Source organism: Lissotriton helveticus, chromosome 5_1 (assembly GCF_964261635.1).
Source record: "Lissotriton helveticus chromosome 5_1, aLisHel1.1, whole genome shotgun sequence".
Classification (NCBI taxonomy): domain Eukaryota; kingdom Metazoa; phylum Chordata; class Amphibia; order Caudata; family Salamandridae; genus Lissotriton; species Lissotriton helveticus.
The window spans coordinates 1,238,875,766-1,238,902,791 of record NC_136065.1 but is presented as its reverse complement, the minus strand read 5'-3'; the positions used below and the strand labels follow the sequence as shown (position 1 = coordinate 1,238,902,791).

General features: G+C 44.8%; 1 protein-coding gene across 1 annotated transcript in view; it reads right to left on the bottom strand.

Annotated features, from left to right (window-relative positions):
- LOC144755247 (scavenger receptor cysteine-rich domain-containing protein DMBT1-like) overlaps positions 1-27,026 on the bottom strand; it is a 1,092,132-nt gene that overhangs the window by 456,382 nt on the left and 608,724 nt on the right. The gene's annotated exons all lie outside the window — the stretch shown is intronic.

The window sequence follows — 27,026 nt, the reverse complement described above, 5'->3', positions numbered from 1 at the left end:
TGAAAGCTTTTGTAGGCAGAAGCTTCGTACCTGGAGGTATTTAAAAAAGTTGGATCTATGTATGTGATAAGTGTTTATCAAATGCTCAAATGAAACAAAATCTTGTTCTATAAACAGATCGCCCAGCTTTTTAATGCCTAAATCGTTCCACCTATGCATTACCCCATCCTGGAATATCGCTGGCAAAAAAGAACATTTCTGCAAGGATGTATATTTCGTTAAATTTATATTGAGACGGCATTTCTTCTTGACTGCTCGCCAGATGGAGTAGGCTGTATCAAATATCTTAAACTTCGTTTTTTTGTAGTAACTGGGCTCTATGATCCTATTTAGACATTGTTTCGCCTCTGTCCCCAGGAGCATTTCGTAAATGGAGGGGGTCAGACATTCCTCCTGGTGATCCTCTGGTAATAGAAGTACACCCATATATTGCATTATAGCCATCCAATGATAGGTTTGAAAATTTGGCATAGCCCATCCCCCCTCTTTCTCGGGGTAGTTCACAACTTTTAAGCGCTCTCCTTGCACGACGATACCCCCATAAAAAACTAGAGCTCATTCTCTCCAGCCGCGCGAAATAGCCAGATGGAATTAACAAAGGTATGGCTCGGAAAATATATACAAATTTTGGGAAGATAAGCATTTTTATCAAGTTGCTACGGCCTAAAAGGGATAGTCTCAGATTATTAACCCTTTCTAGAATCTTATTTGATGATGCTATTACTGGATCTAAATTAATTGGAATAATTTCCTCAATATTGGCCGAGATTTTGATTCCAAGGTATGTAGCCTCCTTATCTATCTTCATGTGTTCTGGATATCCCACCACGGAATGGATGAGCTGGGTTTTGTCAATATTCAATTTATAGCCAGAAACCAGGCCGAATTCCTCTGCTAATTGCTAATTTTATGAAATTAGGAAATGCTATATTAAGGTCTGCCGTGGCCACTGCTATGTCGTCATCGTAAGCACAGACTTTTATTTCCCAGCCATTCAGTGATACTGGTTTGACTGCGGGGTTGTTTTCCAACTTTCGTATAAAGGGATCAATATATAGGTCAAATAGCAGGGGGGAACAGGGACATCCCTGTCTCGTCCCCCTTGCTATCCGTACCGGGCCCGACAGAGAACCCGAGATCCGAATTACCGCAGTCGGATGAATGTAAAGTGATCTTATAGCTTTAATACATTTTTGGGGGATTCCCAACTTCTCCATCACTGACCACAAAAAAGTCCAGGTGACCCTGTCGAACGCTTTCTCAGCGTCCAACAGGGCCACCCCGACCGGGGATCCAGTCCCCTGAGCCCAGTCAAGTAAAGATATTATTCGCCTGACATGGTCAGTGGTCCCTCTACCCTGTATAAAGCCATGTTGTCTTATGGAGACGAGCCCTATCATAAGATCATTTAGACGATTTGCAATAAGCTTCGAATAGATTTTACTATCTGTATTCAGTAGAGAGATTGGCCTATAAGACCCCATCTCCTCAGGATTTTTTCCCTTTTTCCAAAAGATGACAATAATTGCTTCCGCCCAGGATGGTGGGGCTTTACCCTCAAAAGCTCGCTGGCAGATTTTGACCAATTCGGTTTTAAGTTGAACTCTAAACGTTCTGAAAAATTCAAGCGGTATATTGTCCGACCCCGTGGCTTTGCCAGAGGCCAACCCTAAGATTGCTTTTTCTATCTCTTCCCAGTCAGGGGGTGCTAGGAGATTAAGACGTTGAGCCTCCGATAAAGGCATAGAGTTTATTTCCTTTAAATATTCACCTGGATAGATAGAGTCTCTTTCCTCACTATATAAACATTGATAAAACTCTTGGAAGGCAGTCAATATCCCTCCTTTAGTTTCCAGCGTGTCCCCTTTTAAGTCCTTAATTTTTAGGATATCACTGAATACCTGCTTCTCCCTTGCTCTTTTCGCTAACAATCTGCCGCTTTTTTCCCCAAACTCATATGCTGTTTCCTTATGTTGAGTGTAATTAATAGCAATTGAGTCGGCTATTTTAGAATACACTTTAGCTTTTTTGATCGATAGATCTTTTTGGGCTAATCTACTCACATCTGATTCCCCTCCCTGTTTTAAGGTCTCTGCCAGCTTCTCCTCCGCTTTTATGATTTCTTCAAAGTCTTTCCATTGTTCGTTTAAGAGTAGCTTACGCTTGAACCCAGAATAGCTCAGAGTCTCCCCTCTGACTACGGCCTTAAATGTATCCCAGACCATTTCGTAAGGGGCAGTACCTTTATTAAAGGCGAAAAATTCGGCTATTACTTTAGACATATATTGACAATATTCTGTCTCTAACAATAATTTACACTCGAAAGACCATCGTGGTAATTCAGTATTGCCCTCTGTTTCCACATTTAGTTCCAGCACTACCGGATTGTGATCCGATATTAATTTAGGGTGAATCTGGATTTTAGATTGTAATAAAAAAGAATGTGAAATGAAAAAGTAATCTAACCTGACAAATTTTTGATGGGGAGCAGAAAAAAACGTGAACCCGGACAGGTTCGGATTCTTCTCATGCCAAACGTTAAAGAGACCGTGTTCCAGAAGTAACCCACGTAGGGCAGTATATACAAGTTTTTTCCTGCCACTATATACAGCATTGGATCTTATGTCAGCCTTTGCCTCCAGATTGATATTATAATCACCAGATAATAGCACTGGAGTAGCCCACTGTGCCAATTCTAAATTAATAAAATTAAATACCTCTGGATCATCTAAATTTGGGCCATAAATATTACAAAGTGTGAACCTCTGCCGACCTCCCTTAAATTCAGCTAACACCCATCTTCCCCATCTGTCAGCAGCCGTTTTTATACAATCCAGCCAACCCCTCTTTTTTAATATCGCTACCCCCCTCTTGACTCCAGATTGTTTGGAGCAGACTACTAATTCCATCCCCAGATTCTTTAAATATTCTCTATTGGCCCATGCAATATGTGTCTCTTGTAAACAGAGTATATCCATACCCAGCATCTGAACAATTTTGGCCAAAACTTGTCTTTTCCGAGGGTCATTTAAGCCGCATACATTTAATGTGCATATCTTAATTTTTCTGATCATTGCATTTAATTTCACTTATCATTCTTATATTTTTGATTTTCTGGAAATACCTCTTTGCGTAATCGTTAACAAATAATAATACTACATTTAAATCTTCTGCTGGTGCCTTTTTCACCCCCCCGTCACCTAAACCCCGTGCCCCTCCTTTCCCACCTATTTCCGCCCCACCCCTTTCGTCCCACCCTACCCTCCTCCCACCCCATACTCCCAACTCATGAGGCCCAGGGACCATAAGTCCCTGCAGTGATGGAGTATTGTGTCCTCTCCTCCAAGACTCTTATAATCATGTGATCGGCGATTGCAGTCTCGCATTAGTGACACAGACGGAGATACATATATTAAACCATCATAATGTTCTATCACCAGATTTTATAAAGTTTACAGATATTCTTTCGCCTGGATTTCCGACTGAAAGAACTTAGTTTGTCCTTTAAACATCACTTTAAGTTTTGCCGGATTTTGCAGATATACCACTGCGCCTTTTTTTTGAAAATCTGGGATTAACTGTCTTAAATGCCATCTCCTAGATACTGTAGCTTGGCAAAAGTCTGGTCTGACAAAGAATCTGCACCCTTTAGCTTTGGCCTTTTTATCAGGTCTAGCGAGGTCGAAGATGTCTTCTCGGGCCAAGAAGTTGTGGAAGCAGACCAGAATTGCTCTTGGGAGAGTCTCTTGACCGTGGCTAGGTTTCCGCACATTAAAAGGGAATCTATGCGCCCTCTGTATTTCTCGTGTCCATTCCCACGTTGTTAACTCCGGGAAGGCTTCCTTCAATAATTCTGCTATAAACTTACGCGGATTCGTTCCTTCTAAGCCTTCCGGGATACCTAGAAAGCGTAGATTATTTCTACGGGTATGGTTTTCAAGTTCGCTCAGCTTATTAGCGAGATCGTCGCGTTGTGCCTTCATGCTTTCCACTTCTTCTTTCTGAGCTACCGCATAATCTTCGAGTACAGATATACGTGTTTCTGTTTCTGTGACTCGATCTGCGGTTTCTGTTCCCAGTTTTATCGCCCGTCGTACTGCATTTTTCACTTTACTGCAGGCAGCCTGCACACGTGTAATTTCTGTTTTACTCTCAGCTCTGTGGTTCATTATTGTCTCATAAATCGTTACAAGAGTGATTTCCTGTGGGGGCAAGGTCTCTGGAGAGCTTAATTCGATTCTCGTTGTCTCGTTCAGTCTCTGCGTCACCTCGCATATTTCCGCAGTTACCAAGCCGGTTGTTTGAGGTTCACCTGGCTTATGTTGTCTTTCTTTCTTCTTCTTAGTTATTTTCTTTACGGTTGAAACACTAAGATCGGGCGAGTTCTTACTGTCCCCGGAGAGCTCATCAACGCTACTAATTCCGCTAATATCATCCTCCCATTCCTCATCGGATGATTTTTCAGAGAGGGAGTAAAAATTTTCCCCTGACTCTGGTACCGACAATGTTCCTTGTGAGCCAAGCTCTTTTTCCTTCTGGTTGTAATGGGTAACGGCGCTGACCACGTCTGATAGAGTATTTGTCTCGGGAATATTAACTTCTAAGGAGTCCTGACCTTGTTCCATAGTCACTTGCGATTGTCCGTTATTCTGAATAATATCAGAAGTAATTGTTAGTTTACCAAGTGTTTCTTCAAGTTGTGTCGGAGAACTGGCTGTTATTCCGGGATTTATAATGTTCTCTAGCATTGGTGCTGCTATTACTGTCTCTACTGTCTAGAAGGCAGTCTGCTGCCCCGGCGCTCAAAATGCTTCATTGGCTCCCCGTGAAGGAACGGGTGAAATTTAAAGCGCTATGCACAGCCCACAAAATTTTGCATGGTAAGGGCCCCCCGATCCTTTTTAACATGGCCCGTCCTTATAAGCCCCGACGTCTTCTGCGCTCGGACCAAAAACATCTTCTGCAGTCAGCGAGAGTAAGGAGAGCGCGTTCTGGGGGCAGGCGTTTCTCTGTGCAGGTGGCGTCCCTGTGGAACTCTTTGCCCCTTAAGATCCGCTCAGAGCCCAAGATCCTACTGTTCAGGAAACTTCTCAAGACCTTCTTGTTCCCACAGTAGTGATTTGATCGAGCTTCTCCTTTTTGATCTGTCTCGCGCCGGGACGCCCCCGGGTAAGCTGAGCGCGCTATAAATTTCATATAATAATAATAATAATCTACCGAGGGATCATTATGGCGAGCACTTTGCCTTTCAAACATTGCGGGGAGTGTAAGATTTTGCACCCCTTTTTTCAGGGAGCGAGAAGTTACTGGGGTCTTTCCTCTCAGTTCAGTTTTTTTTGCCTTAGCTCCCATAATGATTACCTTATTTGTGTCTAGAATGTCTGAGACCCCATCAGATTCTCTTGTACTCTCGTTGTTCTCACATTCAACATTGTTGTCCTTAGCTATATTGGTCCGCATGGTTACCTTAGTGGGTCTCTCAGCTATATCCCCTGTGGTTTCCTTGTTCGCTTCTATTCCTAGATCCTTATTTTTGCCGCCACGCGTAGTCACTTTCATTGCTTTCATTGCTGTGAGCTCGTCTACCTTCTCAGCTGTCTTCGCCTGCATTTTCTTATTTTTAAGGGCCTTGCCTCCTCCTCGCCCCCGAGCCACTCGACTCTGAAGTCCACCTAGCAACAGCAGCAAAGGAGATCTCCAGAGTGGCGCCCTGCGCCAAAATGAAATTAAATCACTCGGCATTCGAATAGAGCTTCTGGGGCAGCTATTATGGTTGAAATTGTGAAAATCTATTTTACTAATTTGCTGTGCCCAATATTAATACTTTTTTCTTACTGTTCCGTTTTCCTTCTGTTTTCCTACCGGTAAATCCAACTTTAAGGGTGTATTTGAGCACTTTCCAAACAGACAGCACAAGAAAAAGAAAATGATCTAATGCTGTTCAGTACCTCCGCTTTTAGCTGTAGCCGACAGCTCCTCAACTCCCTCTCGTTCTGTTTCTTGAGCGAGGCAATCAGCAGGCAGTCAGTCAGTAGCTGCTCTCACCCCTCCGTGAACGCCCTGTTCACAGAGGTCCTCAGCAGCCCGAGGCTCGACGAGCCACACCTGTCCCGTGCTCAGCGGCTGCTGAGCACACCCTGGAGTCGGCCGAGTGCTCGGAGCCCCAGACGCAGCCCCTCGGCGGGTGGTTCCACGCCTCATGCAGCAGTCGAGCTCCCAACCCCGGTAAAGTGTCTCTGGGTGAGTCTCCAAATCTGCTGTGGGTACCGGTGATTCAGACGTTTAGCAGCTGCTCTGGCCAAATGTGCGGCTCCTCCGGCGGCTCCGCTCCTGCTCCCGCTCTCGATCCCAACACTGCCGTTATCGTGTAGACGTGCAGAATGTTAGTCAGGGCTAGGAGCACTGATAGTTCATCGCTAGTGACTCCAGTACTCCGGTGCTCCTGTAAAGCACAGCTGCACCTTTCCGCCTTTCATAGACCATTTAATCCATCGTTTCTGCGCCACCGCCGTAGTCTTAGCACGGACCAAACCAGGAGGAGAGTGAGAGGCTGCTTACACAGCCCACACCACGGACGCCATCTTGCCTCCCTCAAATGAAGGTTTCTAACTTTCCTAATGCGGCCATTCTCCTTCAGCAGACTAAAAGCGGTTTATTAATTGTTTATTATTACTTTTTTGCTTATTGATATTAATTACATTAATTAAAATTGTATTCTGGAAATTGTGTAATTAATTTTAGGTGTGTGTTGTGGTATTTATAGGAGTAAAGGGTGTGAAGTAATTTGTGTTTCATTGATAAATATATAGTTGTTAATTAATGTTAATTATTTGATATTTATTTTAGGTAATTGTTAATTTTTTGTGTGTTGTTTTTACTTTTAAAGCCGTAAAGGGTGGATAATAAATACATTTTTATTTCTTTATTATTATTAATAGTTATAGTTTTTAATTTAGAAATAAGTTTGAATTGTGTTTTAATATTCTCAAGATTAATTTAGGTGTGTGTTGTGGCTATTATAGTGTTAAAGTGTGTGTAGTCAATTCATGTTTATTAGTTTTTTTATTAATAATATTTTTAATTGATTATTAATTATGTAAATTATGGAGGTACATATAATTTAAAAAGTTGCAGGGTTTTGTTTTTGATGTGGTGATATAGGGTAGGAAATAAAATAAATCCACTTATGTATTATTATTTTTTTTGTTTTGTAAATATTTTCTAGTAAAAAGTTTTTTTTAATGTATTATTTATTTTATGTCATAATATTTGTAGGTTGTTGTTATGTGTAATTATTATTATAATATGTTTCTTTTTATATATTTAACATATTTGATTTTTCATTTTTTAAATATTATTTCTTTATTTTATATGATTTTTTTAATTTTCAATATACATACTTTTTTTTACTGTTTGAGTGTGTATAGTAATTTTTATCTCTCTGCTATCCAACACTTTCCCTAATGTTGCACTCGATTTGCTCTTTTCAAAATGCAGCACACACAGAAAGAGCAAAAATTAGGAGAAATAAAAATATGTTCTCCTAATTTCCCCAATGTAACGCCTGCTATTCACTGGCGTTAGTTTTTGGCACGTGGGTAGGGATGCGCAGTATTTACAAGACTACGGCGCACCCCTGTGTCTTCGATTGCTCTAAAAAATCTGCCAAGTGCCAATACAGATACCCTTGCTTCATAGTGCAAAGGTGCTTACTTTGCAGTGATGAGTCCCTGCCACGCAGGCACCTTTATGACATGGTGCAAGGGTGCCTGCATCGCTGGGATGATTGTTTATGTTCAGGAAGGGACACCTACCTGCTCATGAACCCTATTTAAAGGTGATATGCTCTTTCAATGTGTGCTACAGAATGCAGCACGCATGGAAGGAGTAAAAAAGTGGAAAAATAAAAGTATATTTCCCTGTTGTGCCAATGTAACGCCTGCTATTCAATGACATTCGTTTTTGGCTCTGCTTCAGATATACAGATCCTTGTAAATCTGGGCTGCATCAAAAAGCAATGGGCGTTGCAGTGGAACACCCACAGCAACACCCACTGCATGTCCCTTTCATGCAGATACATGTGTGAAAGGAGAGTATATTTACAAAGCAGAGTTAAGCCACACCCGTTTGTAAATATGGAGCAGGGCATTGTGCCACCGGAACGTCGGAAAAAGGGATGTTCCGGTAGCATAATGCCCTTGTGGAGAAGTGGAGAAGTGTGGCTCACTGGTTAGAAGCGGCAGACCCTGATGCAGAGATCGGCCCGGGACCAGGGTTCAATTCCCGACGCGGCAGGGTCTTGGGTCAATGTCCGCAGACTCGATAATTCTCGCCGAGGTGCCTATGCTAACCATGGGTCCCACTCTGCAACTCTGGGCAATAGCTTGCTTAATCTCCACAACGGCCCCATCAACGCCGGGGATGCCTGGCTTCACCTTGGAGGTGCCCAGGAGGGACCATCTCACAGGGAAAGCCAGGACGGGTTCCCCAGCGGTATACAGCACCAGGACACTCCAAGATGGAGTAACAGTGCGCTTTACAAGTATACTTACCTACATATCTACCTACCTTGTAAATATGCCCCTTAATGTCAAAATTAACCCTCCAAGTTGCAAAATTAACCCTTGCTCAATCCCTATGACACTAAATAGACAGCCTTACCTTAGAGCACTGCGTAATGTATTCAGGCAGTACCAAAACAATAATAAAGTTAGAACATCAAACAGTAAAAATTCCAAACCAAATAAGAAAAATAAAGTGATATTTGATAAACAAAATAACAACAATTCAATAAAGTGAACTGGAGATATGAGTTTTTTAAAATGCAGTTGAAAATCGCACCAAAACGCAGAAGCTCCAAGGGCACTCAAACGTCGTGGTAGACCAGGACCAAGGCGCGATTTGAGATCAATCGTGATGGAGGATAAGTTGGTTAAACCAAGTGGATTTTTCATAGTTCACGGTGAAAAAAGGTGAGAACATTTCTGAATCCCATTTCAGAAAAGAACTTTGTCACTTTCTTGAAGAAAAAAAGAAAATTTTCAGCAAGAAATTACCAAAACTTCAGAAGGACCATCCTGCTTTAGGTACTAGGACTTTGGGTCCATAGCAGCGGCTACAGTGGCATCCGGAGCGGAGAGGATTATTCTTCTCAAAAAGGAACAAATTCTTATTCTTCATTAGGGTTTAGAAGAAATTTCAAAGTCCCAATGTAGAATTGGCCTTTATTGTTTTTTCAGAGGTCTTTGTGTGGTGTGAAAACAAAATCCAATCTTATGCTGTGCAACTGCCGGTCGGATACTTTTCCCAGAGGGTCCCGTTGAAACTCTGGAGCTCTGGAGGAAAGGTTTTCAGAAGTTTCCAAAACTTCTTCTGTTGCCGAAACAAACACAAGAGTACACATTTACTGTTGGGATTTGCTAGTGGGTGTGACTGAGTCCTGGGCACTTCATAATAAGTCGGGTAAAAGTTCCCAGGCCCTAGCCTACCTACTTTTTCAGAGGTTACTGTTTGCCTTACTGCAAACAGGCCCAAAATGCAATGTGTCAGGGCGATTACAAGATGGCCAAACTCTTCAGCCACATTAAACTTGGGCTCTGAGTGTTGGGGGCGATGAGGGGAGTATACTATGGAAATTCCTAGTTTACTCCCACATCTAAGACTAAAATCCAGTATGAATAAGTCCCTGGAGCCACATGAAAAAATGACAGATGTCTTGTAAGAAAAAGCCTGGTCCTTCAGAAATCAGACAGAGGATACGCAAGGATTGTAATCTGGTCCTGTTTGATCCTTTTAAGAATGCAAATGATTTACATGTGCCTCAGACAGGCCTTGCAAGCAGTTTTGATAGTGTTGTGCCAAAAGGAGGATCCTCTCAACAAACCTGAATGCCAAGCTGAGCTCCGAGGTGTCATACCTGTTCATTCAAATCAACTTGTCAATCAAATTGGTATATTGTGTGGCTCGTTGAAGGAATTTCACACCACTTATAGGCAGGGCAGCAGGTGCAGACTGGGGCTAATTAGCCACAATGGCTTAGGGAAGTAAATAAATATTATCAGAAAGGTATATTCCCTAACTGGTTACAAAAAAAAACCAGAATTTAACAATGGATTCGATTTTTTAATACAGTTAGGAAAGGTACTTGGACTTTTCCTGCAGTGGTTTCATTCTGGACAATGCGGAAATAATGATTTAATCTGCTTCATTAGCTTGTTCCCTATAAACATCTAAGCCCAATATAGTGAAAAGAGGATTTCGCTATTTAAGCATTGCTGGTACATGCTATCATTAATTTAGGCACGTACCTTAAATCATAAAAAAAAAATTCCATTGCATAAAGCCATATCATTAAAATCATGTAAACAATGCCTCTATTAAAATCATGTAAACAATGCATCTATTATCATGCATCATAGGGTAGCTGGGCTCTCTTAATCTTCATTGCGGCCCAAAGGAATGAAGGCATAGAATAACATACTAAAGAGTCAGCCAACATTTGAAAGAAATATAAGGTTGATGGGCAGTGCTTAAAGGTATGGTTGCACAAAATTGGAATACTAAATCTTTTCTTATGGGCATGATAAAAGCTGCAAAAGAAGAGTATATGTGAATCTGTCTGCATGGACATCCCTTTACGGGGGCATGGGTTCAGGTCACTTGCCAAATGAACATTGCTGGGATAACCTAGCATCAGAGGGATATAATTTAGTTGATACCTCGCAAATATGAACCGGTGTTGGGGATTAGACACGGAGTCTAAATAAGAATTGATAATCTGAGTTATGGGAGGGGACTTTTGGGAGCGTATTACAGCGGCTTTAATACTGTTATTGTCCTTTCTTTCATGAGTATTTTTTGTAAGAAGATTTCTTTACTCCTCACCTTAGAAATGATAGCACAACTCAATGGGTTCTCAAATAGTTCTGATAGACCAAGCGCCCTCAATGTGCACTTGACATACTGCAGACACATGATATTGTGAGTTGGATACAACTTTAAACAATCCCTTTGAATAATCTTGTTCAAGCTCACTGTCTCCCTTCGCCATACTGAGTGCCACAATAAGATAGAAGCGAGACTAACAATATCTGAAAGATATGGGGCATCTAGTTCAGCATGACAATTATAATTTGAGCAAATAAGCGATACAGCTAACAGGCTTTTAAAAAAGCCATCTTCCTTACACTGGAGAGAACTGGTGTCTGCAATGCCCCACACCCCTGTCCCTTATGTGGCTACAGAAATAGTTTTTGCTGCATGAACATTCAATATTTCTGCGAAAGGTTTAGAGTCAAGTTGTTTAATAAAACAAGAGATGTCCAAAATACTAATAGAAGTACTCTGTTGGTTACCATGTGTTTTTTCAGGAGTGTTTACCATCAAAGAGGATCCCTAGATAAGAAAATGTTTAAACCACCTTCATTCATCTAGATTTTAGCAGGGAAGATGGGAGCTTCTTCAGTCAATCCCCAGCTATCGATGCATACGATTTCGCCACATTAACTGGAAGGTCTAAACTTTGCATTAAACTGGAATACTCCTCTATCAGTTTCTCCAGTGCTTCCCCAGTACTAGCTAAGAGGACCGCCAAGTCTGCATGGAGGAGTATAGACAAGGGGACAGAATTGACGTGTGGTACGTCTTTTGTAGCTCCTGTCAACACTGCCTCCACCCTGTTGATATATAATGAAAATAAAAAGGAGGACGCAACCCTGTCTGACACCTCGATGAATCTCGAAGGGCCTTGTACACTCCCCATCCTTCCCATTCCAGGCACAGGCGGTGACATTGGAGTACATCTGAAGGATAAACACAATGATAGTTTTATCTCCGTCTATACCTTCCATTACTGACTATCACTTCAAATGGGTGACACAATTGAAAGCAGCCGAAAGGTCCATAAAGGCCATATATATTCGGCCTTGCTTTGCCGCTGTATATTTAGCGATTACCACGCTCAGGTTAAGACTTTGCTCTATTGTCCCTTTACCTTTTTTTAACTCGTACTTGTGTTTGTATGAGAACATCCCTCCCTTCAAACCAATCCTCTAATCTGTTCAGTAAGAGGGGGCACATCAATTTAGCTGTGCCATCTAGCAAGGAGATAGGTCTGTAGTTATTAGGCGCTGCCTTGTCTCCTTTCTTGAAGATGGGAATTAATATTGTTTTTTTCCAGGAAACTGGCGGTCCCAACTTGGGAAAAATGTTGGTTAATAGTGGGGCCCAGACAACCTCCCGTTCCAAGAAGCAGAATAGAGGAACACTGTCTGGACCGTCGGCTTAATCAGTACTACATTGAGCCAACCCGTGCCTCAGCTCTGCCAGTTTAAAGGCCAGGGTGCGACATTGGCCTATCAGCCCCAAGTTATTTGGGTACGCTGATTGCTTGCCAGTAGACCCAAATGTTTTCCCGTAATGATCAACAAAACTTATCGATATGAGTGTCTAGGGCTGGTCACTTCCATCTTTTAAGAGGGGGGCATTTATTACTCTCCAAATGTCTCTGGAATTTTTCCTTACCACTGCCAGTCTCAAGCTCTCCCAAGCTTCCTTTCTAAGAACTCTTAATCTTACTCTACGTGCTTCCCTGCACTGCGCATGAAGACTCCGGACCAGGTTCTTGTCTCTTGGCGTTGCCCCCTATGCTTGGCACAGATGTTTTAGGGCTCTTGAACATGCAGCATCAAAGAAACTCACTCTTGGGATCTGATTCATGGTACAGGGTCTCATCTGCTAGCATTTGATTTCTGTCAATAGTTCCTTAAATGCATCCAAGAAACTACCCGGCTCAAGGTTAGGATCTAAGCAAGTGAACACTTCCATCTGCCTTTGGGCCAGGATCGCTGGTAAAAACGTTGCCTTGTCTACCCTTGCCCACTTTAATAGAAAACCATTTCCCCTGGCTAGAAATGGTTTAGGGACACTAGCTGCAGAGTATTTGGTCTTAACTTCCCATGACATTAGATATGTAACAGCTGCATGGTCACTGAAGTTTAAACACTTTACTTCTACTTGGGCCAGCAGGCCTCCTAGAGTCTTCGAAGCCACTATATGATCAATTGTGGAACTCGTGTTCTAACACCCAAAGGTCCTGGTTAATAGTACGGAGTGGGGGTCAAGCTGGTTCATAATCTCTATGATCCTAATGACAAGCATCCTATGAAGTGCATTGCCATACTCTTTATGAGAAAAATGGGGGATCTCAAGCCCCTCATCATTAATCAGCCCACATGGGCTCATGCATCAAGTTGCAACTATGTGCATTAAAATCACCTACTCACAGTATGTTGAGGTCCTTGGAGTGTTCTGTACAAAGGGAGTCTATCTCTATTTATAGTAAACTGACTACCATGGCCATATTGCCTTCAAAATAATTATTGTAATAATTTATTCAAATCCAATACCAGTCGTGAGGCCTTCGCATAGCAAGATACAGTAGTATGGAAATTCTATCCAAAAGTTAAAAACCTTTATACTAGCTGTACTGGCTACCAGAGTGAGGATACTGCCTCAGGCTCTCCCTGCCCTGGTCGGGGTCGTAAGGGTTTGATAAGAACAAAATCCATCCAGAAAAACCTGGCGTCATATCCGGCCACAACATTTTGCCAGTTTCCCTTTTTTTTATACCAACAGCATTCCATGTTATCATCTTTAGCCTATGCAAGCTCTAAACTTTCAGTTTTGCCAACTTTTGGGATCAGGGACCAATCTCACACTCTCCTGTAAAACTGGTGGTTGATAACCCAGTCAATAACAGGACTCCAAAACTTCCTGTGATTTTTTGGGCACATGGCTTATCCGGGATGGGGACGAGATTTGGAGGGAAAATTATGGATATGCGATGTACTGGTTTTAGTGGAGCATTCCAGTTTAGACCAACTGTCCCTCGCAGGTCGTATTCTGATTGTAAAGATAGTTGTACTTCCTACATTTTTATACCTCTTCGCCAACTTTCTGATGCCCCTTACCTCGCGTTTTTTTGAGAGGCTACATTCAAATCGCATCACACTTACTTGGGCTGGACCTCAGCCCAAAGTGAAATACGAATTGCTGACTCTGCCACTGGCATGCGGCGGCCTGCAGGCATCAGATTTACAGTTATATGCCCTATGTGCACAGGCGAGTTTCCTGCATCACTGGTTTTATCCAACTCCATTTCAGCCACTCGTGACAATGGAGCGGGATCGTGCGTCACCGTGACCATTGTCGACACCTTTGTTGAGCGACCCCTGACCCTGCTTGCAGGCCAGGTCGCCCCCCCTACTGCCAAACAGCTCCACCTGTTTGTCCCTTCTGTGCCCTGACTGTCTCTGCCCGCCGCTGCACCTTTTGACTGTATTATTTGGTGTCTTCCTCCCTGTATTTTGTTGTTTTTTTTGTACCGTATTCACAGTCCCAGCCCATCTGTTTCCCCCATCCCCCTTCTTGTTACTGCACCCCCCTTTTTCCCACTGCTGCCCCCTGCGGCCCGCCCCCTCGCCGCCCTGCTCCTGCCACCCAGCTGCTCCTCCCTCCCTTCCCGCCTTACATGGCGGCTGCTGCTGGACAGTAGGAGTGACCCCTTACCCTGCTTGAAGGCCAGGTCGCCCCCCCCTACTGCCGAACAGCTCCACCTGTCTGTCAGCTCGCCGCTGCTCAGAGCGCGAGTTCGACCCTTCTGTGCCCTGACTGCCTCTGCCCGCCGCTGCACCTTTTGACTGTATTCAGTTTCAGTTTCATAAAGCTTTATTCGGAACATAGAAAAAAACATGTCCATAAAAGCACAAATGATTTCATATGCATACATTTCATAGTTTTTAAAATAAAAATAACAAAAAACACATAATACATTTGTTATCCAGTGCGGGATGGAATAAATAATTAAAATAGTTAAAAACACATGCTTTTCCTGGCACTTATGGCCTTAAGTAGAAAGGTTGCCGTAAAAAAGCAAATGTCCGGATGATGCAAATTAAAAAGCAGTTTCATCGAGTCAGTGATTGTTCTTACTCCAAATCTTTTTAAGATGGGCTTAAGGAAGATTTTCCGTAATTCGCTATACAGTTGGCAAGACAAGAGAAAGTGCATAGTGCTCTGTTCTGTGTTATTATTGCAGGCACAGGGACCAGTAGGGCGTATTTTTACATTTGGGCACGCAACCAGATAATGTACAGTTCCCATCCTCAGTCTGGTTAGCACAAACTGGTGCGAGACTCTGGTCACCTGTGTCAAATATGGATGAAATCCACTAAACTCATTCATGCTATTGTACAGCTTACAGGTAGATAGATTTAATTCTTCCAAAGCACGCTTCTCCGTACAAAAGTTCAGAAATATAGTTTTCAGATTTGACTTGGAGATATCAGAAGCACAATACCGATCATCGATCACATTTAATCCTAAAACATTTTGGAAATTATCGATATTGTATTTGATCCAAGGGATCATCAGGTGCTGGTCCAAAGAAAGGCAATCCTCAATAATAGCTCTATTCAATGAGGTGCCTTCTTTCAGCCAAACAGAGCGCCACAATAATAGGGGTCTTAACATAATTAGATCATTCAAAAAATGAATCCCTGTTTCCTTATGAACCAAGATGTTGGAGGTAGATTTGGGTAAGCACAGGAGCCTTTTCAAGAAATTATTCTCCTCCACCTGGAGGCACCCGGCTGATGTCACACCCCAAACTCCTGCCCCATACAGTGCAGCAGATAAGCATCTGGATTGAAAGATTTTTAACATGTCCATGATGCGTCTATTCCCCAGCTTCTTGGCAAATACAAAAACCCCATTGGCACTCCTAGTCATCTTAGTTTTTACTGCTTTATGTTCAATATCCCAGCTACCATTTTTAGAAAAATTAATACCTAGATAGCAGAAATTGTCAACTTTTAGGACCTGTTCGCCTTCGATATAATAATGAGAGGTGACTTTTGGTTTAGCTCGGCCTGGCCCACACTCCATCACATAAGTTTTTGACCTATTAATCACCAGCTTCCTGTTTTTGATGAAATGCACAAACTTATCCATCAAACGTTGGAGACCCAGGGGGGTCCTGGACAGCAACACAGCGTCGTCCGCATAGAGTAACACATGGATGTTAAGGTTGTTAACTCTAGGTACGTCTGCCGTAACTGTTTTCAGGACAGAATCCACCTCATTTATGAAGAGTGTGAACAGTAGGGGTGCTAAAACACACCCCTGCCTGATTCCTCTCCTGATCCTAAATTTACTCGTGCATTCCCCATTAGGTCCAAACCGGACACTGGTACTAAGTTTTTCATACAGGCGGGCCAAAAAATAAACTATACTGTCGGGAGCTCCCATTTCAATCAGTTTAGCCCACAATATGGCATGGTCTACCATATCAAAAGCACTGCTTAAATCAGCAAAGCAAAGATATAGAGACCCTTTCTTAGCCTGGGTATATTTCCCGACCAAGAGTTCTAAATTCAGGCACTGTTCTATTGTGCCACGACCTTTTCTGAACCCAAACTGACTGTTGGTTAATATCTCATTAGTCTCTGCCCATTCCTCTAATCTGACTAAAAGGACCCGGCTCATAACTTTAACCGATGAGTCCAGTAGGGATATTGGACGATAATTTTTCACATCGCACCGGTCTCCTTTCTTATAGATAGGGATAATTATTGATTCTACCCAGGTAGATGGTATTTTAGAACTCACAGCTGTATTAAAAATCTTAACCAGCAGTGGGCCCCAGATCTCAGGGGCGGTCTTATAAACATCTATGGGTACCCCATCGGGTCCTTGGGCCTTCCCTCCCTTACTGGCTCTTATGGCAGCGATAGGCCAAACTTTTTCAGCGGGAGCTAATCTTTTACCGGAGTCAAATATATTAAAGAAATGTTGAATCCATGACTCCGTGCTCACATTAGATGTGAGCTCTGGCACCTTCTCGTCCTTGAGGAATGGGCTATTGACCGTAGACCAAAACAACGTACAATCCCTTAGTTCTGCTGCTTGGCTTAACTTGTCCCATGCTTCCTGCTGCAATTCAGCCTTTCTGCATTTAAGGACATATTTAAAATCCTGCCTGAGTTGAATCACTAGACTTTTGTCTCTTGGTTTAGCTGCTAGGGCTTCTTTAAGATTACTCCGGGCATTAGAACAGGCATGGTCAAACCACCCCCTATTTTGTTTAATCTTGTGCCCTACCTCTATTGTAAACTTCTTATTGATAGTTGAGATAATTCTATCAAAATGAACAATACTGACAACCGCAATTTCATCCTGTTCGAGAATTGCCGAAATTTCCGTCAAACAGCTATTGATGATGGAATCTGATGTTACAGCGGCTTTTTCTCCTTTCCACCTCAACCTAACTCCATTTATCCTGTGGGGTTCGATGTTAACAACAGTTCCCATGTTGGTTGTGGTGGCAGGTTTCCAAAATTTGGTTTCAGTAATTAAACAATTGTGGTCACTAAGCATTACATCAACCACCTTGGGCTCAGAGCACATGGGGATTAGATTGGAAGACATGCATATAAAATCAATAACCGTGTTAGCCCCCCTCCCTTTGAAAGTCGGTATACTTTCTCCTAGATCATTCTTTACATTTTCCATGATTTCCATGTCATGATCTATCAGAAAGTTATTCAGGGTCTCACCATACATATGATGAGGGAAATGTACCTCAGCCTCCCCTGAATGATTATACACACCACATAACTTCTGGGATGACAAGGGGCAAACTGAAACATTAAAATCCCCCACAAAAATAAATTCAAAAACACCATTAAAATTTTCCACAAAATTACACACAGCTTTTTCCAAATCATTAATGGCTTTGTGCCTAGTGCCATCAAATATATTATTGTAGAAATTAATCAAAAGTATATTTCTACCCGCTTCTTGTGATAGCCATAGGATTTGTGAGTGAACCCCACTTTTACATACTTTTTCACCAGAACTGGTAATTTAACAGAGATCAAAACTAGCAGCCCTCCTTTAGATCTGCCATGCGTTGAAGCCAAGGCAGGGAGCTCATAGGATACATAGCCATCACAGCCCTTGAAATTTTTACACCAGGTTTCTTGTAGGCAGATGATGTCAAATAAATCAATAAAATCCTTCCATCCCAGCATTTCCACCTTGGCTATCAACCCTGCAATATTCCAGCTAGCAATATAGCAAGTTACCCTATCCCTATCATGATTAGCTATAGGCATTTCGTCATTAAATACGGACGTGTTGACATCTGAATTAAAAAGCTCTATGTTATTAAGATTCGCCTCCGCTCCCCCTGTAGTTATACAATCCACAGTCGCATTATTATCCAATACAATTACAGGCATAGTTAATTCTCCAGTATCACCTCTCACATGAACTGAATTGATCTTATGTCAGTCGTTTTGATCCAGACAACTCAACGACTGATATCTATTCTGGATTGGGACTTGGTAAAACATCCCATTAACTGGTGACAAGGTACTTTCACATACAGATGAAAAATTCGGGGCATGTGTTACAAATCTATTCCCTCCGGGTACCGACTGTATTATTATTTGGTGTCTTCCTCCCAGTATTTTGTTGGTTTATTTGTACCGTATTCACAGCCCCAGCCCATCTGTTTCCCCCACACCCCTTGTTCCTGCACCCCCGTTTTTCCTGCCGCTGCCCCCTGCGGCCCGCCCCCTCGCCACCACCCCGCTCCCGCCTCCCAGCTGCTCCTCCCTCCCTCCCCACCTTACATGGCGGCTGCTGCCGCCGCGCAGCGGGCACGCCAAAGGCAAGCCCGTCTGCGGCTGCCCACACCTGCACCGCGTCCAGCGCCAGAACCCTCGGACTTTGTGAACGCCACGACACCAGAATCCACTACGACGCCAGCACCCTCTTCTCACTCAACGCCGGCCGAAACCCCACCTGCTTCCAGGCAGCCCCGAAACGGACCCACGGACCCTTCTCCTGGCACACCTGCAGCTTCACCTGTGACAGAACCACTAAATCGCCAAGGACTGGACCCAACCACCTCCGCTGCATACTCCTCAACACCCGCTCCGCATGCAAACATGCCATCGAACTCTGGGATCTGATCGACACCTCGGTCCCAGACGTGGCCTTCCTGACCAAGACCTGGTGGAACGACTCCTCTGGACCTGACATCGCCATAGCCATCCCAGACGGCTACAAGATCACCCGCAGGGACCGCGCCAACGGAGTCGGAGGAGGAATAGCCATCGTCCACAAATCCACCCTCAAGGTCTCCACCCTCGCAGATGACACCCTCAACACCGCCAAACACCTGCACTTCCACATCCAAACTGACATCAACACCACCCTCAGAGGAACACCATCTACAGACCCCCCCGGACCACGGGCTCAGTTCAGCAACTCCATCGCTGACCTCGCCAGCACCCACGCACTTGCCTCAATGGACTACATCCCCCTCGGGGACCTGAACTTCCACCTCGGGAACAATGATGCAAACTCCTCAACACTGATCGACAGTGGATCGAAGACTACGCCAACACCCTCACCCCGCTCAAGAAACCATCCAACAACCACACCAGCAAAAGAGCCACCTGGTTCACCGACGAGCTCCAGACCTCCAAACGCGCATGCCGGAAACTGGAGAAGACATGGCTCCACGAACGCACACCGGACAACTATGCAGCTCACAAGAACGCCACAAGCAGACATCACCACCTCATCAGACTAGCCAAGAGATCCGCCTTCAAAAATCGCCTGGACAACAACGCAAACGACAGCAAAGAGCTCTTCAGCATCGTAAAGGAACTCTCCAACCCCAGCACCAACACCAACGACATCCCGCCCTCACAAGAACTGTGCAACTCACTAGCCATCTTCTTCCACCAGCAAGATCGCTGACATCCACGACAGCTTCAACACCACAACTGCCCCCACCACACCAGTCGCCACCTCCCCTGCGAACACCACCAGCGCCAACCACCTGACCTCCTGGGCCAACGTCAATGATGACGAGACACGCAAGGTCATGAACTCCATCCACTCAGGATCTCCGTCTGACCCTTGTCCACACCACAAATTCAACAAAGCAGACGCTGCCATCGCACCCCAACTACGGAAGATCATCAACATCTCCTTCAAAACAGCGACATTCCCGGAAAGCTGGAAGCACACCGAAATCAACGCCCTCCTCAAGAAGCCCAAAGTGGACCCCAAGGACCTCAAGAATTTCCAGCCCATCTCCCTGCTCCCGTTCCTGGCAAAGGTCGTCGAGAAAATCGTCAACATGCAATTGGCCCGCGACCTGGAAGTCAACAACATCTTAGACCCATCCCAATCCGGATTCAGACGCAACCACAGCACCAAGAGAGCCCTCATCGCCGCCACAGACAACATCAGGCGCCAACTAGACAACGGCGAAACATCAGCCCTCATCCTCCTGAACCTATCAGCCGCCTTCGACACGGTATGCCATCACACTCTAAAAACACACCTCCTAGAAGCCGGAATCCAAGAGAATGCCCTGGACTGGACCACGTCGTTCCTCTCAGGCAGAACCCAGAGAGTCCGCCTCCCACCCTTTCAATCCGAAGCCACCAACATCTTCTGCGGCGTCCCCCAGGGCTTATCGCTCAGCCCGACGCTGTTCAACATCTACATGGCCCACCATCACAACCTTAACATCATCTCCTACGCCGACAAGGCCCAACTCATCCTCTCCCTCACCAAGTACCCACTCACCACCAAAACCAACTTCCACGACGGAATGAAGGCAATCTTTGACTGGATGAAGAGCAGCCGGCTGAAGCTGAACTCGGACAAGATGGAGGTCCTCATCCTCGGACCCACCCCCTCAGCCTGGGACGACTCCTGGTGGCAGACCACAATGGTTACAGCACCAACACCCACCGACCATGCACGCAACCTAGGCTTCATCCTCGACTCCTCCCTCTCCTTGTCTAAACAGGTCAACGCCGTCTCCTCCTCCTGCTACAACACCCTCCGCATGCTCCGCAGGATCTACAAGTGGATCCCGACCGAAACAAGAAGAACGGTAACGCATGCCCTCATCGGCAGCAGACTGGACTACGGCAATGCACTCTACTCAGGAATCCCAGCCAAACATCTACGCCGACTACAATGCATCCAAAACGCCTCCGCCCGACTGATCGTCAACGTCCCCCGCCGCAACCACATTACCCCCACCTGAGAAACCTACCCTGGCTACCCGTCGACAAGAGGATCACCTTCAAGCTCCTCACACACGCACACAAAGCACTCCACAACACCGGACCAGCCTACCTGAACAGCAGACTCAGCTTCCACACCCCCACCCGCCAGCTCCGCTCCGCCAGCCTCGCCCTTGCCGCTGTCCCCCGCATCCAACGTACAACCTCTGGTGGCAGATCCTTCTCCTACCTCGCCGCAAAGATCTGGAACACCCCCCCACCCACATATGACAGACCCAAAACCTATTCGCATTCAGAAGACTCCTCAAAACCTGGCTCTTCGAACAGTAGCAGCACCCCTCCTCCGCGCCTTGAGACCCTCACGGGTAAGTAGCGCGCTTTACAAGTATTCTGATTGATTGATTGATTGATTGTTCCAGTAATACAAAGCATCTAAAGGCGAAATAGACACGGTGGAATGTATGAGGTGGGCATGGGATGGTATTCGTCGCCGGGCAGGACTCACAATGTTACACGCCCTGTCAGCCTAGCTTGAGGAAAACCCATTGTTTCCCCATTGCAAGACAGGGGTTCGGCCAGCAGGGCTGCTGAACATGGAGTTATAGCTATTGCAGATGTGTTCCCAGTGTGAGAGTTTTTTGCATCACTAACCAACCTCTCTGTGCGGGAGTCCACTGCACTGGACACTCTGCTACACTACCAATTAAGAGCGACTTGCTGGACGATCTATGATACCTTCTCTGCCCCCCAGCCCTCCATGGCACTAGAGCACATGTATGACACTACATACTACCAAAGTCTTGTCACTAGGCTTTACATGCTCACAATGAAGGCCTCCTGATTGGACACCTCTAGGGTGAGGGAGGAGTGGGAGTGGGAGCTCGGATGTGAGGTCCCAGCGGACTGGTGGGAATACTTCTATGGGCAGACGGAGTGCCTATCCCCCAACTACAGGATACTATTGATTCACTTTAAGTATATCCATAAAAAATACGTACACCTTTGGAATTGTTTAAAATGGAGCTGCATGAGACATTTGATTGCAGACGCTGTTCTGCGGCCGGGGCCACGTGGGCCCCCCGGGCCGGGGGATGCCTGGGTTGGCGGTATATTGGGTGATGGTGTACACTACAATCAGTTACATCACTGAGACCCACTTACCCCTGGACCCTGTGATGGGCCTTCTGGGCTGTGTCAGGGGAATACTCATTGCACACCACCGGGTAGTAGCGGTCTTGCTCCTATTAGCAAAAAGCAGGGTGTCAATACACTGGGGCCTGAGACCTGCACCTACTCACACTGCATGATTGTGGGATGCTGCCTGCTGATAGGAGCAACTTGACACATACTGGGAGCTTATGCCGATGAGATCCTGGCCACTAGATATCTGGGAACCCTTTACCATATACATCAGAACCAGAGCTGCTGAGGCGACAGATGGGCCAAAATAGGCAGAATAATTTGGACATGGCCGTGGGGTGCGGGAGGGGGGTGTGATTGGAGGGCTTTTGCTAACCAGCAGACTTGTGTTGCACATGTTAAGGGATTGGTGAGACGGGGCGCCACTTGGACTGCTTATCCACTACGATTTGCCTGTTATGGTTTGATGGCGATGTATTCTAGCTGTAACTTTGCCATGTGAGTAAAAAAAAAAAAAACTTTGAGTGGCTCTAGCCTGTTATCTGTCTTTACACTATATCTAGCAGGATCTATATTATGCTTGGTAGGCTGAGGGGAGGGGCAGCGGCTAATAATTCTATTCCAACCCTTTTCTTGGACCTCCAAACATAGGGGTTTATTAAAGAAAAAAACAAGTGGAGGGCATAGATTTGAGCACCTAGGGTGGGTGTACATGGTAAGCTTCTTAAAAAACCCTCTGTCACACTACAATCATCAAAATTAACAACAATACTATCTCCACCTGTTGTTTTAGAGGACGATCCTACAGATGAAACTCTCCTGCCTTGAATATGTGACCATGCAATGCGTAATCCACCTTTGCATTTTTTGTCAGCCAGTGTAAGACTTTTGCCGGTAGCTGGTCTGTGGTCTCTGGCTAAAATTGATTTAGTTTGGATGTACTAGCCAATTTTAAAACATAGCGGCATGCCGCTGGGGGGAGATCCAAATTTGGGACCCTTTTATCTGCTTGACTCGTCTGCACACATATACCCTCCCGGCCGCTCAATACCCAAGGTATTCCGGTTTCCTGTGGGTCTGGCGGGTCAGACACCTCAACAACCCGCACCGGTGGGACATTAGGATATGCCTTGATCTTTGCTGGATGGCTAAGCCCTGGTGGGTCTAATGTGACATTAACTTGTGGAGTTTGTGGGACGAGACCCTCCCATCTCTCCCCTTCTATAGGTTGGGGTACCCTCTGGTGCTGGTGATTAAGGGGCAGCAGGTGTTGTGTATATCTGCTACCTGACCCCGCTTCTTGTCCTCAACTATCCCAAGATGGCATGTACGGTGGGATAGGCCTTTTTTGATTTTCTACAACTTACTCAAAACAATACTTTCCATTTTGTCACACAAATCGACATTACTATCAACAGTATCGTCTCTCATCGGGATTTACAGTTTTTATGGCCGCAACAGCTCTCTTTTTCCTTGCACCGTCCCTTTTTCTGTTAACTGGAGGTGCAATCGGGGAGTTGAATCATCAGTGTCATCAGGTTTGGGATGAATGTGCCTGGGCTGGTGGGCATGACAGTATGGCTTGCCAAGTTAGTTGTGTTCGGTGTGCTCAGAATGCTAGATGTAACATTTCCTGCCCAACCACTCCTTACCTCCTCTAATGGGAGGCATTGTTCTGTAAGTCCAACTTCTTTGGTCAGTACATTGAAGGCTCTTATACAGAAACGAGTCGAGGGTATTGAATATTTCACACCCCTGCTCTGGGCAATTAGCCTTCCTTTTCCCCACGGTCTTCTCAAAATCCAATAAGAGGGAGGGCTGGCAACTTAGAGGGGGAGCCAGGCCTCTTCTGCATGTTGACAGGCATGGATCCGTGGATGGATTCGTGGCCTGGACTTTGCCCAGGTGCGCCCATGTGTGCATCCCACACCCAGGTTGGCGTCGCACTTTTGATCGCATTGGCAGAGTGGAGGGCCTGATGGGGAGTATAGCTCCTTTCTCCAGCAGTGCGAAGATTGTTCCTTGGCACAGCTCACCCCTTCATATACTTGTGACAGCAGCTAAAAAGCTACGGGTCAGCGTTGCGTTTTTAGGCGCGTTGGCAGAGCAGAGGGGCTGATGAGGAGTGTAGTTCCTTCCTCCAGCGGTGCAGAGATTGTTCCTTTGCAAGGCTCACCCCTTCTTATCCTCGTGACAGTAGCCTCATATCAAATGCGTGGACGTCAGTGATACGCCCATCTTTTATTTGGGCTCCGGAATCAGGAAAGGTGATAGCATGGAAACTGAAACCATGAAGGTCCTAAAAGAGTATGGTTGACTGTGGATGGCTGCTCATGACATGACCGAATTAGTTGCAGGGGTAGGGTTTAAAGGTGGTTTCCTTCATGTCTGTAATCTTGAATGTCCATTGATCCCTGCATTGGGTGGTCTGTTCCTGTGCCCTTTTGCAAATGTCTTTTCGTTGTTATTTTCAAACCTCAGTTCATTTCTCTGTCTAGCATCTATGATTTCAGCTGACATGAATTATTCATGATGGTTACTTGAAATCAGGGTTGTGTTTTCCTTTATGAACAAATAGGCAGCCTCTTCATTTTACATGCTTCTTTTTCCAGCAAACTGGCACAAACTAAAACTGTTGTTTCAGACGGCTCATAATCTTACCACAATGTTGCTGCATACCTTGAGATTACAAAGTAATGTCAATAAACCATCCACCACTATTTGTTTGCAGAATTTGTACAGAACTGTCCTCTATGAGGTATGCACCTTCACCTCCACTTTGAAGACACGTAAAGAGCAAATATCCTATTAAGCCAGTGTAATCATTGTGTCTAATGCAACAAACAACAGTGATGAAAGCAATGTTTGAGTTATTTGCAGCCACTGGTCATCACCCGGGCCTCATTCCAATATATTGTTTTCATCCCACTCTGCCACTCTCAACAGAGATCTGTTATATGCAAATGAGCCCAGCTCCAAAAGGTACAGTTCAACTTGAACTGTTAGGTCTGGTCTACTCTGGATCGAAACACAAGCAACACCAGACCTGTTTTGGCCAACTTATACCACAACAGTGAGATATAACTGGTCCTGTGACACATTGAGCACATGATACACATCTGGGCATACCCATCACACTTAGGGCATCTCCTACAACAAACAGCAAACTTATTGAAGAAATGGTTGAATCATTCAAAGTCACCGGTGATCACATTCCAGTCTGTAGTTTTATGACTCTATTCAAAGCACTCCATATGCAAATCAGTCTTAGCCATGCCCCACATGGAAGACTCTAACCCATGCTGCTAGACCAGGTGACCTCTAGATGGGAACCCCCAGATCAGTTGCAGCCTAGTTAGGCCTCATCAGTAAGGTAAAGTTGGTTCCAATGGCGCAGTAGGCACATTTTGGATTTGCTCAAATGCTCCGTCCATCATCCCCTTTTGTATCGCTTTGTTCGCCCTAAGTTGGCAGGGTATGCTCAGAAGTGAGTCCCTTGCTCACTTTGCCACTGGATTCAAGCTAGCCTGGCTGATGACGGCTGCAATGCCAGAAACTGGTCCCAGGATGCCTGTTTCCGGTCCAGGGAAGACATGGCTTTGGCAGTTTGGGCTGGACTGTTCCCATGAGGCACAGGGTCAGACTGATTTGCATATGGCCATGTCTGAACTGGGGTGGCGGAATGACCTAAAGAATGGTGATGGATTAAACCCAGATCGTTTGACTGGGGGTGAGTGTTTGATTTGCTGAAACGCTCAGTCCATCATCACCTTTTGTATCGCAGTGAGCACAAGGCCCAGGTCTGGACATAGGCGTGTGTCTATAGAATATACAGTGGCCACGATTACCACAACAGCCAGCACTTCTGTTATTGTCTTCCGGTGTGCTTTAACTATCACTGAGTTTGCCACTAGAACACCAACTGCCTAATTCAGATCAAGCTATCTTGTCTCTGGAGCTCTCACAACTGTACCAACATACACTCTTGCAAAAGTAGTGGAGAAGGACAATGCTTAGCTACAGAGCAGTACACTCTTTGTCCAAGCTTTCACAAGGTCATCAACAACTGCTTCTTCAGAACTCAACTTGATTCAGTCATTATTAGCCCATTTAAACTGATAGAGATTGTCAAACAGGTTGGCCCCAATAACCCTAACATCATCACAAATATGTCTATGAAGAAATGCAAAGCCTTTGCATCCTTTTTTTGAAGAGATAATAATGAACATTAAAAGAGGAATCTACATTGACAACAGTGAATAAATAGATCATACAGAGCCCACAAAATCCAGCAACACTCAGGTTTCTATATCTCCCATCAAGCACAGACATGAAGCAACATGGAACTAATTCAAATCACTAGATGACTAGGACATCAGCAAGAACATCATGTCTTTGACACCAACGTCACACTTCAATGACCCAATCTCCTCTACAATTGTACGAAATTTCAGCCAACTCATCTCTCCCATTTCGAAAAAAATCACAACCGCATCTCTAGCACAATGCATTATACCAGATTGCCTATTTTTTTAAACTATATCCAACACCCCCTTCTTAGCAAAACTATTAGCAAAACTTGTTCACTATAAACCAACTCAGCATATTGAGCTATTAAATCTAATCAAAAAGTGCCAATCAGGAGTTCGACCCTGATAAAGCACAGATTAAGCCATTTTGCACATTATGGACGACCCACTACACATACTTGATCAGAACCATTCTGTTATATGGTATTAGGGCTCTTCCAGCCAGGCTGGA